We start from the raw sequence: 16,591 nt of genomic DNA, 5'->3' as shown, positions 1-16,591 counted from the left end.
ACACACACACACACACACACACATCCCTCATTCCACAGGCCTTCATTCTTGAGTAATAAGATTACAATACTAAGATCTGCTACTCCTTGGAGGTATTCACCACCCAGGAACCTATAGTGGACTAAATAAACTCTAAAAATTAAGATGAAAATTCTAAATTATATTACCTCACTGGGCAAAAGTGATGAGAAGAAATAAGAAGGGTATACTAAGGAAACAAGTAAACTTCCTATGGTTACTTTCTCAAGACACAGTTCTCTAGAAAATTCAAAGGCTAGCATTGTCTTACTGCTTCAGAATTACTATGACCTGCGAACAATCAGATAAAATGATGTAATTAAGTCCCTACTAGTCTGCGGCTACAGCAGTTTCAAAAACAAGAACTGAGAGTATTACAGAAGTATTCATTCTTTGTTTTGTTTCTTATGAAATATCTATTTTAATGTGATATTTTTTAGGTGTTTTTTTTCATCCCAGAAGAATTATTCTAAGAAAAAAAAAATCATGTGACTCACTTTATTTTTCTTGCTCTACAAGTAGAGAAATAAAATATTTTATTTCTGCCAAGAAAGTTAGTATTGATGCTATTTATTTTATGTACAGTTAGTAACCCACAACACCACATCTCACCAAGTCCTCTGATAAGGTTGCACGTCTCCAAGATTAGAACGAAAGAAAAAAGTAGCAATTGAAGATAAAATCTATTATCCTATTCACAGTGCTCACAGACAGAGTGAGACAGAAATGGACATCAAGTTTTAGAAAACAGAAAAGTTCTGAAAAATCACTGCTTTTCTCATCTTCGTGACTGTACATCTTTGAATTCTGCCACTTGACCTTTATACCTGTCACCTTGCATTCTTGTTCGTGCCTCTCCCTTCCGACCTTCCTGGCTTGCTCCTTCCTTCCTTCCTTCCCGTGACAAAAATTTATTGATGGCCACTTACTCTGTGCCAGGCAATTTTGCTAGGCTCCAGAAAATTAAAATGAATGAAAAGTTTTCTCTCTTACATTTTACTTTATAAACTTTAAAATTTTTTAAATTTTGTCCTAAAGCTGCCACTTTTTAAGGATATTGCAAAGAATTGTTTTTAAAAAATCTTCTAAAACAGAGGCCAGCAACCTCTTCGTTATAGAGCTGGATAGTATTTTAGGCTCTGTGGGCCACAGAGTCACATACAGTGACCATATATTGCCACATATGGTGGTAATTCTGCCACTGTGGTGTGAAAGCAGTCAGCAATAATAACTAAATAAGTGGGTATGACTGTGTTCCAAAAGAAAAATTATTTACAAAGACAGGTGGCAGATCAGATTTGGCACATGGATCATAGTTTGCCAACCCTGGTCCAAAATGTTGAGATAAGGCCCTGAACTATAGACAAATACAGTCCCGTAATTCATTCTAGGAGTCTCACACATAAGGCACAGTAAACATTGGGTTAAATTCCGGATTGCACTGACCTTAAGCAAGTTATGAACCATCGCAGGGCTTCAATCTCCTCATGCACAAATTCACAAGGAAACCTAATTAGATATCCTTCAGTATTTCTCTAACTCTCAATTTTGGTTGTCTTCTCATATACAATTAAAATTCCCAACAATAGAAGCTGTTTGCTCCTATTTCTCTGAGTCACATATGCAAAGAATAAGCATCTCTCATGATTGACACGATCTGAAGGGTGGGAGTTGGTGATCTGAGGAAAATTAATTATGAGTTTGATTAAATAAATAAGAATAAAGTCAGTCACACTTCACTTAAGAAGTACTTCATGTCTATTTTCTCACCTGGCCCTCATTACAACTACATTATATAGCAAGAATAGATATTATCTTCCTCATCTTCCAAATAGGAAAGTGGGGGATTAGGGAAACTGAATCACTTACTATTATCCTACATTGAATGCCTAGCCAAGCAGAACATTAATGCCAGCCAGGCTTTAATTCAGAGTTCTTTAAACCATGCCAATCTCCTTAGAAAATAGGCACTTTGGAATTACTTCAAACAATTACAATATGACCAAAGTGAGAGAACAACATTACCAGAGTGACCATTTCACAAAGAAAAGTAGGTATTATGTAATGGAATTCCATGAGGTAGCTAAATGAAATATACCAGCACCAACAGAAACGCATCACAGGAAGAAGCTCCTACATGGCCTTAGACCACAGCAAAGTACCAGTTTCCCACACTCAGAAGGATGAGGAATTTCGGTCAAGCAGAGCTTTTCTCTTCTACCCATGTTTACAAAGACACCCCATTCTTACATTAGAAGAGAAAGTCTAGTAATAATAAAACTATTAATATCCTTCTAATTAAAATATCTTTCTTCCAAAATACATTCACAAGTTGGACACTTTAAAATTTGCATTTTCTTTTTCTAAAGTTGAAGCTTTAGTCATTCTAGATGATAACCATAATAGCAACTATTTCTGAAAAACTGTATTCTTACTGATTTATTTTTCACTTTTTCATGTTTTCCATACTCCATCTGGTTTTATGCAAGCCTTTTTCCTTTTCGCCAAGTTTTTAAAAATGCACATGCATCACTCTACATCTTCAAAGCATTTTACAAACACTACCAAATTGGAATTCTCTAGTGGTTTAAAATTAGCTCCCCCTTATTTTTATTGTGAGCCTCTAAAATATCTTCCTATGTGATTTTTCTTTTATTTGTTTCCAAAAAACTTTCTTTATTTCCATATTTAAATAAATACTGTCTAGTATTTTATTCAGTACGTATTGGTATTGTCCAACTTTTTAAGCAAGAAGTGAAGAGGTGGAGAATCCTGATTTGTTTTATTCTTCCCTTTGAGTTTAACATTGGTTTAACACATTCCAGGGACAGTGATGATGATGATGAGGGCAGGAGCTAGAAGTGACTCCTCAGAGTGTGCAAGGGGTTTTCTAAAAATTTTTCACACAGTCCACTTGGTGAATATCACCAACTATGGGAAAGGACAGGTATTATGGGATTACAGTGGGGGGTTAGAAATTGGTTTCAATGGTTTGAATAGTATTCAGCAAAGCTTGTGAGAACAGTATTTTAAGTACTCAAATCTTTTATTTGTCTGTTTGAGACAGTCTTGCTAAGTTGCTGAGCTGGCCTTAAACTCGTGATCTTCCTGCCTCAGCCACCTCAGGAGATAGGATCACGGATGTGTGCCACTGAGACCAGCCACATCATCTTTCTTTTATTTCCTCACACAGTGGTTTTATCAATCAACTTTATGGGTACATTTTTTTTCATTCCCCCTTTATGATTCTATAATCAGAAAAATTCCCCTGTGATGGGCAGAAGAGTGTCCCCACCCCAAATTCAAATGTTGGAGTTCTAATCCCCAGTGCCTCAGAAGGTGTCTGTATTTGGAGAGAGCATTTTAAAGAGATGATTATATTAAAATGAGATGATTAAGATGATTCCTAATTTGATAGGAGGGGAGTCCTTAGAAGAAGGTGAATTTGGACACAGATGGTTACAAGGGAAAGACCCTTTAAAGACACCAGGAGAAGATGGACATCAACAGGTCAAGCAGCCTGGCTTTGAAATGAGTCAGTCTTGGCAATGCCCTGCCCTCCAGCTTCCAGCCTCCAGACTTGTTATGGCAGGTGAACAGTTCATCCCACATGTTCAACTTTCTCACAGGGTTTTCCATCATGCTTACTTCTATTTTGTTTATCATCATTGTTTTAAAAAATAACCCTTTATCAAAGGACATCTTCTCTAAAAGTTAAAGCAGAAAGTGTTGAAAAAGCAGGCACCTGGATGGCACTACCCGGGCCACCAGCTGCAAGTGCCCTTCACCTATCTTTTGTTCACTTCTGTATTTGGATCACAGGTTAACACTCTCAGCTCTGAGAGAGAAGCAAAAACTTCTGTGTCATTTATAAAGTTTAAACAACTAGGAAATAACCTTTACAGCACTATAGTAAAGAATTTGCATAACAGGTAAGAAAGCAGATGTCTTTTACTCTTTTCTAATTCTTAATCATAAATGATAATTGATATAATTTTTGAGACTATATGATCTTTTTGGAAGAATTAATATTAGCTGCAAGTGTGGCCTAGTCCAGGAACATTAATATTTTTTAGAAAAAGTATAAGTATACAGCCTCTAAAATTGTGTAAGTTTTCATTAGAATTATTTTTAAATTCTAGGCACCTATTGGGAAAAAGAACAATTAGAAGTTACTATTGTTTTATTTTTACTCATGCTAGTCTGATAGAACTTCTACCTGTTATGAATAAAAAAATTCTCATAGTTGAGATTTGGAAATTCAGGCCTGAACAGAAAGGACCAAATGACCATCTGGGTTTTAGAGGTATCAATGGTGACAAATACTGGTAAATAATATTGTCACTTGCTTTACCTGCATGGAGCACCCTTTCTCCTTGTGAATAACTATTACTTGTCTTGCCTCTACCTTGGCAGGGGTGCCAGCCGCTGTCTTTTCTCTCTTTGGTACGGAACACCACTGCTCACTAATGTGCCCAGATAGGAAACGGTTATTCTGGCCACTATCTGTACTCACCTGGAACATGTGAACTACTTTTTTCTCCCTTCAAAAATTTTCCTGAGGAATATGTTTTAATTATTATTCATTTTAAACCCTTTTGTGAGTTATTATCAACCATGGGAAAGTGTATACATTTGCAACTTGTTTTTATGAAATTAATTATTCAGTTAATCTAGATTTACTAAAGCAATACATTGCTCTGGAAATTGAGTTTCCTGTAATTCTTTAGACTCCTCTCCATTGTTGATGTTTCACATTTCATTTCTGGCAACTATTTGAACCTTTTTTATCTTGATCATACTTGCTAAAGTATCTTATTAATCTTTTAAGTTTGGATTTTGTATTTATTCATCAGTCCCCTTTTACCTTTTATTGGATTTTACTTTGTTCTCTAAAGTTTATATTAACTCTTTCTTATGTGTTTCTTCTTTCCATGTTTTCTTGTTGTTGTTTGTGGTATTGGGAGTTGAATCCAGAGTGCTCTAAAACTGAGCTACATCCCTGTGGGGAGCCATCCATGTTTAGCAGAATCAGGCTTGGCTGAGCCATGGAATACTGAGGTCTGACTCCCAGGAACTGGTGGTCATGAGAGACTGTTTCAGATAGCCTGGGGTAGGTGACTCTGTAGAGAGGTGGCTCACCCCCTGAGGAAATGGTAATTCTCTAAGGAAACGGCTTCCCTAACTCCACCCCATCCTGTTACTCACAGAAGAAACCCCCTCTCTGTCCCCCTTTACCTGTGCAACCACAAATAAAGGGGAGATGGACTTCTCCATCTTGTTCTGAGGTCTGATGTTGGCATGACCCAATCCATCACAGCCCCTTCCATTTAAAAAGATTATTGATTCTGTGTTTATTTAATTAGATAAGTTTCTTAGTGCTTAATCAGTAACCAGCACCGTTCTGACAGAAATCCTTTCCCTCATTCATGCTGGACGTGGTGAATCCCCCCCCCCTTTTTTTCCTACACATTCCCAGTTCTTTTCAATTTTTATTTTAAAACAGAGACTCACTAAATTGCTGAGGTTAGCCTCAAACCTGCTATCTTCCTGTCTCAGCCTCCCCAGCAGTTAGGATTATAGGGATGTAACACTGAATCTAGGTATTTTCTTATGTTTTTATGTTAAAAGCAGATGTCGTTTATTTTCAATCTTCTTTTCAAACAAATATATCTATTTGCTCGGTCTTGCTTCAGCCACACCCACAAGTTGTATTATATAGTATTTTAATTCCATATTGATTTTTGCTTTAATAGAACAATTATTATATGTACCTAATTTCTTTGTCTATGAAATTTTGTTTTTTGAGGAGTTGAATTTCTTGTAAATTTTGATGCATAAGGAAGTGCAGCCTGTATAATATCACCTTTATGGAATTTGCTGATGTTTTCATTGTGGTCTAGTGCATGGTAAATTTTTGTGGCTGTAGCCTGTGTGTTTGAAAATGATATGTAGTTTTCTGTGTATGGTACAACTTCTTGGTATAGCTATTCAGTCAGGCTTATTATGTGCATTACACAGTTCTTGTCTATCCTTCCCTACTTGTTGGTGGTTTCATGGTTGGTTTCTGAGAGGGATGTTCAGCTTATGCATTTTTTTCTGCAGGGTTTCCCATGATTGCTCTACAAAGCCCCCTGTGTAGTGCCCCAGTTAACCATATTGTTGTCCTAGGTTCTGTGATCTCTGGTGTCTATTACTGAAAGCATGAAGCATCCTGTTACCTCTCAGCTTCGAGGCAAACTTTCTCTTACACGTTCTGTATTTGCTTTTGTCTTTTTAACTTGATCTATTCTTTCAAAATTTCTTTTTGTGTTCAGTTCTCTGAGAATTCTCTTTCGTGTTTTAGAGCACTGAGCATTTAGAATGTTCTGTCTAACTCCTATGAGGATTTGGTGGTAGAAGGGGGAAGACAGTTGAAAGCATGATCATTTCCAGCCTTTAAGATTAAACTTGAACCAGGCACAATGGTGCATGCCTGTAATTCCAGTCGCTCGGGAGGCTGAGGCAGGAGGATCACAAGTTCAAAACCAGCCTCGGCAACTTAGCAAGTCTCTAAGCAACTTAACAAGACCCTCTATCAAAAGAAAAAGTAGGGGCTTGGTTGAGTGCTTGCCTTGCAAGCACAAGGTCCTGGGTTCAAATCCCCAGCACTGTAGAAAAAAAAAAAAGTTGCAGATGTGACTCAGTGGTTAAATGCCCCTGGGTTCAATCCCTGGTACCAGAAAAAAAAAAAAAAAAAAAAAAAAAAATCAAGTTTGAGTTACTCTAAATGCCTTTGATGGTCTTTCTCTTCCACTCCCCCAGCCTCCCTTCTGATCTCAGATCTGCCTGCCCTGATCCTGACATTACAATCCACCAGTCTTGTTTCAGTTTCCCATTGCAGAAAGCTGTTTCCTGACAACATTCACACATCAGTTTTCTCTGCCTTAAATTGCCAATTTCTTCATGGTTTACCTGTTAATCATACTTCCCTTTCAGAAATTAGATTATATTTAATTTACTCAGACTCTTTTTGGACAATCTGATACCAACCACCAAGCATTTCAGTTCTACTTTCTTGCAATACTTGTACGTTTTTGAGCACAGCATACTTTATAATAATGTACTTATTCATCTAGTTATTCATGTATTTATTCTTTCTTCCAAATTAGTTTCCTAATTGGACAGAGCCTGTCTCTTCCTCACTGTGCCAATACAGTACCAAGAGCATTGTCAGTGTTAAAAGCACACTTTTCAAGTGAGGTAACAATACTGGCCCTGTATAATTGCACATTCCATGTCTAGGTTAAGAGATCCAAGGAAAACGATGAGGCTAAAATTCCAGATAAACAAGGCACCTTGATTTTAAAGAATTCTATCCTGAGAATTTAGAAAAATCGTAAGAGCTACATGCTATAAAGTGCCAGGCATTTTGTATTAATTATAGTTAATCTTTACAATATTACAGGTTATGAATAAACTCAGGATTAGGGAAGTCAAGAAATTTACCTAAGATCAAGGTATTAATAATAGCTTAGTCAAGATTCAAAACCAGATGTGCTTGTTTCCCAAACCTCCCCTTTCTTTATGCCACTGTCCTGTATCTTATGCAATATTTATTGATATAAGACATACTATTAATTTTATTTTGCAGGTTTTTTTAAGGAAATTAAAGTGACATTTCCAGCTTTGAACTTGATGTCAAGTAAGACAAACAAAAAATCTAATTACCAATTCACATTGTTTTTCTAATTTATACAACTGAAGAAATATCAAATATCATCTTATACTAAATCTTTAGATTCTGTGGACTGAACAAATTTTATCGAGTTCAAATTATCACTGTAAATAAGCATGACCACAAGAATTGATGAGTATGTGAGTGCCAGTTTCTATTTCTTCATTAAGGTTGTATGGATGGGTTCTATTTAATATTTTCCTCAGTCCAATTCTGCTATACATTACAGAAACATTTCAAGTCACTTTGGGATATTCAATAATTTCACATAAAGTTGACAAAAACATCTGGATGTTTGATCAAACATCTGGATGATTGATTAAATCTGTGACTAATCCACTGGAATATTTGTGTACTATAAAATCACACAAAGAGTGATCATTGCCTTACTGTGCAAGACAGAAATGGGAAAATCAACATTTCCCTTTAAGACCTTTCTTCACCTGCATAATAATCAAAATGTGTCTCACAGGGACATAAGCATTGTGTGTGTTACATTCCTATCATCCCTAGAGGGATGGTGTTTGTTTAGTTTCTGTGGCTGGATATTAAAACAAAAATGAAGAGAACAACTTGGAAAGATTTTTATAAAAACAATAGACTCATTCCACCCTTATTACAACATTATTTTTATTTAGCCAGTTTTTTAATAAGTAGTTTTGCAATAGAAGCAATAAAGAAATGATATAAAAACCTAGAACCACTAGATTATAAACATTTAGAAAGAACAATCAAAGCAAATTTAATGCATCAGTATAAAATATATCTGCATAAGACAAAGTTCAATGGTAAACCCATGAAATAAATACATAATAGGAGATAACTGAACCATATCTCAATTACTAAAATAATATATCAACAAAAAACTCTCAAGAATTAGTAGTTGTCTTGAACTTAATGATTTCCCACATAATGAATTAAAATGACATATATTTTGTTTATCAAAATTACCAATTTATAAAAGATATAAAAAGCAAAAACCTTTGACATACAGAAAATGTTCAAAACTACTAGAAAGAAATATAATTCATTGTTCCATTTTCAGCATTCGGTATAGGCATGGGTTTTATAAATATTTGCTTAATGGGGATCCAGTATCTAAGGGTCAGATTTTCCAGAGAGAGAAACATGGAAGGAAATGAGACAGAAGACCACCAGGAGAAAGTACAAGGGATGAACTATGAGGAGAACAAGGTCTGGTTTTGTAGTGCGAAGGGGATATAGAGGAAAAGGCACTGTCTTTGTCTTTGCTGACTTGAGCATTTTACCGACTCATTCTGACTGCCTTGAAATCCCACTTTCGATCCCCATGCTCAATGTCATGAACCATGAAGGTCATTAATAACTAGCCTTCCTCGGTTTCATCCTCAGTATCCTGTCTCTGACCACGTGCACCAACTTTTACCCCTCTCCTCTTTCCTTTTGCTTTATATCACACAACAATGTAATGATTTTTCTTTATCCATTTCTCCTCTCACTCTTTCTCTTTCAATGCCTTCTCTTTTTTCTTCCATGTCCTCTCCCAAACATCCCCCAAGAAGTTTTATACTAAATAAATGAAATACTATATAGGAAACAGCAAACCTAATGTATAACACATAATGTCATCACATTATGATAAACACTGAAGCTTTCTTTTCTGCCTTTGCCTTTTTCTCAGTGAAGTCATCAATACTCATGACTTTAACAATCCCTTCCATGTAGACAAGGTTTAAATTTCTTTATGATAAGATGATTTATTTTGATCATTTTATAGACATCAGAACTGCCTTTCATTCTTTGTCCTACTTGTAAAGTCACTAGATGCTAAAGCATCCATCTTCACAATTTGCATAACATTTATGGTCTCTTTTGAATTCTTATTTTCACCTTGCTTGTTCATGACAATGAGAATTCAAATTTATGGGTAATATATCATTCACTGAACAACTTCTCAGTCCAAATCAATGCTTTTACCATTGTATTGTCACTAGTATTACATTAATCTTCCTATAAATGTGTTTGGAACGTTTCTTTGATTATGCCAAATTTTAAAAATACAAATCTCCTAAGTAAAACTTAATACCTTGTGTAGAATTTATCACTGTATGTTTATAGACTCAAAAAATTTTTGTGATTTAAATCTTCAACCTGTGTTTTAACAAAGCTACATTATATTAAGGGCTCTCTACTTCCATGTTATTCTTTCTCACTTGGTCTTTTCATCTATATGATATCTCCACCGACCCCCAGTCTTCACTGATTGACTTTGAACTATAATTCAAGGATCACTATATGAAACATCTTCTCCATTGATTGGCTCTATTCAATTTTGGTCTTCATAACAGGAAATGTATATAAAACAGCTTTTTGTTGTTCACAGCATCTATCACAATGCTTTGTGCCTTGTAGACGATGAATAGGTGTATAACGTTACATGTATGATTTTGGGGTGCTTTTTATCACATGTGCTATGGAATGAAGTAGGATTTTTCCTCTGGATCCCAGGCTTCATTTTCCATAGTTGGGAGGAATATTCTAAAAATAGCTAGAAGAAAGAGAAATGCTCCTATTTGGACTGTCAGTTTTGAATACAGCAGGTAGATGTATCCTCATTTAAATTTTCTCAGGTACGTTGTCAGTATGTTGTCATAGTGATGAAAAGCTGACTAAAACACACACACACACACACACACACACACACACACACACACAAGCAGGAGGAATGGTCAGAAGAAAGAAAAAGAACACTTGGTGCTGTTGATGGCATCTTCACCAGTAGACAGGATTGGGGTACAAAGTGCATTTTCAACTTCAGCAGATGCTAAAAAGGCCTTAAATTTTCATATCAGTCTTTTAAGAAGAGATTGACTAATACAGGCCTAATTTTTCCTTCATATTTGGAGATGAATAAGACACAGTACAGAGGAGAAAGAAGTTTTTTTTTTTTTTTCTGGCACTGGATACAAATGCATTCACTAGTTTCTGCTAATAATCTGGAGGAAGTATATCTACTTGCTATTATCTTGGTGGCAAGAGACTTTATGAGGTGATTGATATGAACCTCAGAATCTTTTTAACCATTAATTTTCTCCAAATCCTTCCTTTTTTTTTATTTTTGTTTTTCCTTCTTGAGTATTTGGTCCCTGAGCAGGTCTATAGAAAGAACAGCTCAAGGAGAAGAGCTTCCTGAATATGAGCTTTGGGGAAGAGGGTTCTAGGAGCAAATCCCAGTCCCCTTGCAAGGGTAATAAGAAAAATAATTATAAACAAAACAAAAACCAAATATAAACAAAGTGACAGCAGGTTTCTTTGTTGACCACTTTCTCTGCATTAGCCACCAGGTGAGAATACGCATTATGTTCTCATTTACTCTTCAACGCAGGCCTGTGAGAGAGGTTTTATAAATGCATCATGTCAATTCAGCTCCAAAAATGCCTTGGTCGCAATTTACGTGTCTGTAAAGCCTGAGTGCTTCATCCCTTTTCTTTGCCCCCTAACTCTACAAAGCTGCCTCTTCATTAACTTCTTGGAATTTCAAAAACATTGGAAAACAGTGTCATACCTTATCTCCTTCTGATCCTTAATTCTATATATGGGATTTAAATTTCAGATTGTTACTCCATATTAGAGAATTTCTCAACTCTTTATTCCACTCTGTTACTGTCTGTACTGTTTAAACCTAGATTATATTTTACACTGATAAACAACAGCAGGTAAAGTGAACATCAAATTACTGGCTCAAAAAAAAGTTTCTTAAGTGAAATTTTTGAGCACTTGCATATACTTAATCAGAACTTGCAAGGACCATAGAATATTAAAATGAACTAAAAAATTTATAGATTGAGAGCAAAAATTTATTTTTGGAAAGGGTAAAGATGACTCTTTAGTGAAATTTAATCAATACTATAATTTGAATTCTAAAAATTATTAAGACTGTGTGATGGTTACTTTTGTATGTTAACTTGTCTGGGCTATGATGCCCAGATATTTGGCCAAATATTATTCTGGGTGTGTCTGTGCTGGTGTTTTGGGGTGAGATTTACATTTAAATCAGGGGACTTTCAGTTAAATAGATTGCACTCTATAACATAGCTAGGCTTTACCTTGTCAACTGAATGAAACAAAAAGTCAGCCTCCCCCAGACAAGAGGAAACTCTCCAGAGACTGCCTTTGGAGTTCATCTGTAACATTGACTCTTCTTGGTTCCATAGCACATTGCCTTTGAACTCGAACTAGAACACTTTCCTGGATCTCTTGTTCCGCCTAGCCACCCCTTCCCCATCCAGTGACCCAATAGCTCTTTCTCTTCCTCTCATTCATACACCACACACACACACACACACACACACACACACACACACTATTGTTTTATTTCTCTGAAATCTCTGGTTAGCGAGGCTGTGAGAGCAACATCATTCCACACTTTAGGAACATTTTCATCAATTATTTTGAAATTTAGACATGAAAAGACTCACTGAATTATAAATCTACCTGAATAAACTTTAATTCTGAAACAATATAAAGGGCTAATAAATTTAAATATTTCACTTATTTAAAGAACAGTCACATAGTTTAAGTTACCCAAATTTTGATTCAGGTCAAGAAGGGAGTTTCCATTAATACAAAAAAGGTGATTTTTATACCTCTGCCATCTGCCATCTGCCACTACCATGTTGTGAGATGAAAGGTTTTTATAGATGGATCTCTATCACAATTTCAGAGAAGTCACCATTTAAAACTCTCAATTAAGAATCTGGTAAAGCTAGACTTTAAATTATACTATAGTATAGCTATAGCAACAGAAATGGCATATTATTGGCACCAAAACAGACATGAAGACCAATGGTACAGAATAGAAGACTCAGAGACAAACAAACCCACATAAATACAGTTAGTTCATACTAGACAAAGGTGCCATAAACATACTTTGGAAAAAAGATAGTCTCTTTAACAAATGGTGCTGGGAAAACTGAAATCCATAAGTAGCAAAATGAAATTAGACACCTATCTCTCACCCTGGACAAAACTTAAATCAAAATGAATCAAAGACCTAGGCATTAGACCAGAGACCCTGCACCTACTAAAAAGCTTCTTCACAGCAAAGGAAACAATCAAGAATGTGAAGAGAGAGTCTACAGAGTGGGAGAAAATCTTTGCCACCTGTACCTTAGATAGAGCATTGATTTCCTAGATATATAAAGAACTAAAACTCTTGACCAAAAAAAAAAAAAAAATGAACCAATCAATAAATGGGCAAAGGAACTGAACAGGCATTTCACAGAAAAAAAATACAAATGGACAAAAAATATATGAAAAAATGTTCAACATCTTTAGCAATTAGAGAAATGCAAATTAATACTACACTGAGATTCCTTCTTACTCCAGTCAGAATGGCATACTATAGTGACCCAGCCACATCAATGTTTATAGCAGTTCAATTCACAATAACTAAGCTATGGAACCAACCTAGATGCCCTTCAACAGATGAATGGGTAAAGAAAATGTAGTACATATACCCAGTGGAACATTACTCAGTCATAAAGAAGAATGAAATAATGGCATTTGCTGGTAAATGGTTGGAACTGGAGACCATCTCACTAAGTTAAATAAGTCAATCCCCAAAACCAAAGGCTGAATGTTCTCTCTGATATGTGGATGCTAACTCACAATAACTGGGGAGGAGGGAAGAATAGAAGTTCCTGGGTTAGACAAAGGGGAATAAAGAGAAGGGAGGAGGGATAGGAATAGGAAAGACAGTAGAATGACTTGGACATAAATTTTCTGTGTTCATATATGAATACACAACCAGTGTAACACCATATCATGTACAATCACAACAAATGGGAAGTTATACTCCATGTATGCATGATATGTCAAAATACATTCTATTGTCATGTATAACTAAAAAGAACAAATTTTAAAAATTAAAAAAAAAAGAATGTGGTAAATCTACTACCACTTATAAGTCCTATTAAAGTTCCATTTGCATTAGTGAACTAAAATTTCTTACTAGGAAAGGATTTGTGAAAAGGTTTTATTGGAAAGTTTTCATCAAATAAAATTATTTGATATCTTCTCTAATACTTTGTCTTTTATTTTTCTAATTGTAATTTTATGACAAATAAAAAGGCAATGATTTTTTTAAAGACAGAATCAATATATATTCCTCAAACTTCTTCAATCTGGTCTATTCTTGTCAGTCACATAAATATTAGTTTCTACATAATATATGAAAAATGATTGGAATTGCTGCTGTACAAAAAAAAAAAAAATTGGATTTTTTTCCTAAAGGCATTACTCATTGAATCATATAAAACAAAAAAAGTATTAAAAAGTATAATTCTGGCCACCACATTATATTTAGGTGACTATGAGGTTTTGTGCCAGTGAGTACTTATGTTTCAGACTTTATAAGCTTCTAGATGCAGCTGCCTCATTACAATGAACAAGGAGAGGCAAGGTTGGATCCATGGAGATCATTTTGAAAGTCATTGTAATGATCCAGGTGAGAGATGATGTAATCTGAATCAGGGTAGTGTCCATGCTAATGGAGAAAAGTGGGAAGATTAAGGAAATACTTAGGAGTTTGAATCAGTGGGATTTCTGATTGATTGGTTGATTTGATGTAAGGAGTGATGAAGATAATGGGGGTCAGACTCTGGTAGGAGTGACAAATTGATAACAGTCCCATGAAGAGATCTGTGCTACCCAAGATTGTTGTACACGAGCACATTAGTCCTCATCTTCTTTATCTCCACAGTGTGGTGGTGGCCATCAAAGAAACCAAAGAGCACAAGAAGACTCTCAGCTCTTTCACATTTTCTCCTGTGATCAAATTGGAGTAAGAAGAGTTGTCTCCTTCACCAAGACCCACAGGTTTTCCCAGAATTCTGAATCATGTTGAAGAAATACCCTTTACGACTATGAAATGTAACTTTAGAGACAACCATATTGTGGCTTCCATAACTAATCTTTATTTTACTTAAGTGAGAGCTTGCTCTTCAATCACTCCTACCAACCCCATTAAAATTTGTTTTGCTATATTTTGTTTGTGTTCAATTAAGCAAATTGAGGAATCCTTGAGCCCTTGACTGATTTTCTTTTCAGGAATGACTGATATACCTGCCAGGCAGTGAAGAAGTAGAGTAGAGCACTTTTGAGATGGAAGGGATCTTGGATCCCTTATTTTACAGGCAGAAAAACCACACCCTAGAAGTCTCCATGGACTGGAACTGGGAAAGTATACAAGGAAGAATGCAAATGAAGACCACTAGAAACATAAATGCAAATAAATAATAAACCAGATCAGTTATCTTTACCTTAACAACTACATTATTTCACCAAAATTAATATTTTAGTTGTTAGGCATGACCAAAATCACTGAGACAACTGTAAGACACATCCCAATTTCAGATTTGTTAAATATGAGCTCTGATAGCAAAGTTTCCAACCTACGATAAGCTTCCAAATGCTATGGAAGATGTTGACATTTCTAATCTTGCTTTTTAAAGTCAAAAACTTTTTAAGTACTAAGGTACACTATCAGAAGTTATACGTAACTCAAGTCTTTAAATTTCTTATTTTGCCTGTATTATAGAAAAATGGACTCACAATTCTTTGGGCTCTATTAGAATTTTAGTGACAGGAAAAAATGTAATGATGTATAGTTATTTATTTGCATTCAATGACTGTAAACTTTTATATATTTTGGAAAGGGTCACAAAACAAGAACTTCTGCCTTCTGCTTTATTTCAAAGCTTCCAGCATCAGTTGCAACAATTCTAAGAAATTCTGGAAATACTCAGATGGTACAAAATGCACACTTATTTTTTTGAAAACATCCTTAAGACATGAGTCATTAGATGAATTTCTTGTACTAAGTAAATTTACTGAATTATTATTAAGTAATAAAATATTAAGCCAAAATGAATAATGAAAGCACATGCTCCAAATCAGAGCAAGGAAGAAATAAGAAGGTACGGTGCATGAACATGCAAATACTATTCAGCCTTCGTAAGTCTAAATTTCTTTCTTTCTTTTTTATTTATTTATTTTTGGAGGTTACATTCTTGCATGGTTTGCATGGAATAACTTTTTGGGGGGTATAATAAGAAATTCAGCACTAAAATCTACCTTGCTGCCACAGGGCATGGCTTAGTCCTAAGAAGTATGATGCAATATCAAAGCATACATTTTGCTTTGAGTTGCCAAATTGTTTGGAATCTTCTCCCAATAGGCTTCATATGGTTAGGAAAAGCACAATTCAGATTTGTCATGAGAGATTGTCATATGTTCTGCTCACCACATTGTGTCTAGATGGCCTTTGGGTTTCAATGCTGGGAAACACACTTCTTATATTTCAGAATTTAAGAGCTCTTGGAAATAGCAACCTCACTACATTCTTGAGAAAAATATGTTATACATGTGCTCAGAAAATGACAAAGATTAATACAGACTCAAGATATTTTTTAAGACAAGGGGTTTAATGTAGAAAATATTGAGATAGTCTTAGAAGATTCCATACTGCCCACATTCTTATAAAAAGCTTCTATATTGTAAACAAGATAAAACAAAACAGAATGGTTCCTAAGGAAATATTCTGCTTTCAGTTTCCTTGTCTCATAAATTTTATTTTATTAAAGTTTCATTAAAGACCCTGAATTTGCTAGCCTTTTTATTAAATATTTATTTGAGATATGCTGTTAATGTCTATCACTGGATTTTATTGGGTCTCACATTAAAATCGTTATACTTTTTATGAGCACAGATGAAATATTATTTGTGATAATTTATCACAAACCTTTAGCAATTTATGGACATGGAGAGAGTATCAAATGATATCAGAAATGGAGTTTTCTTTCATGCCTGTAAGTC

The 16,591-nt window shown here is 35.1% G+C and overlaps 1 long non-coding RNA gene across 1 annotated transcript; it reads left to right on the top strand.

The window, feature by feature from the left end:
* The first annotated feature begins 3,588 nt into the window (after positions 1-3,588).
* On the top strand, positions 3,589-14,760 carry LOC124989602 (uncharacterized). Its single transcript, XR_007109592.1, has 2 exons — positions 3,589-3,950; positions 14,478-14,760. It is a non-coding gene; the product is annotated as an uncharacterized LOC124989602 (long non-coding RNA).
* The last annotated feature ends 1,831 nt before the right edge of the window (positions 14,761-16,591 follow it).

Source organism: Sciurus carolinensis, chromosome 7 (genome assembly GCF_902686445.1).
Source record: "Sciurus carolinensis chromosome 7, mSciCar1.2, whole genome shotgun sequence".
NCBI classification, from domain to species: Eukaryota; Metazoa; Chordata; class Mammalia; order Rodentia; family Sciuridae; genus Sciurus; species Sciurus carolinensis.
Note: the sequence above shows the minus strand (reverse complement) of the source record. Positions and strands in the feature narration are given on the sequence as shown.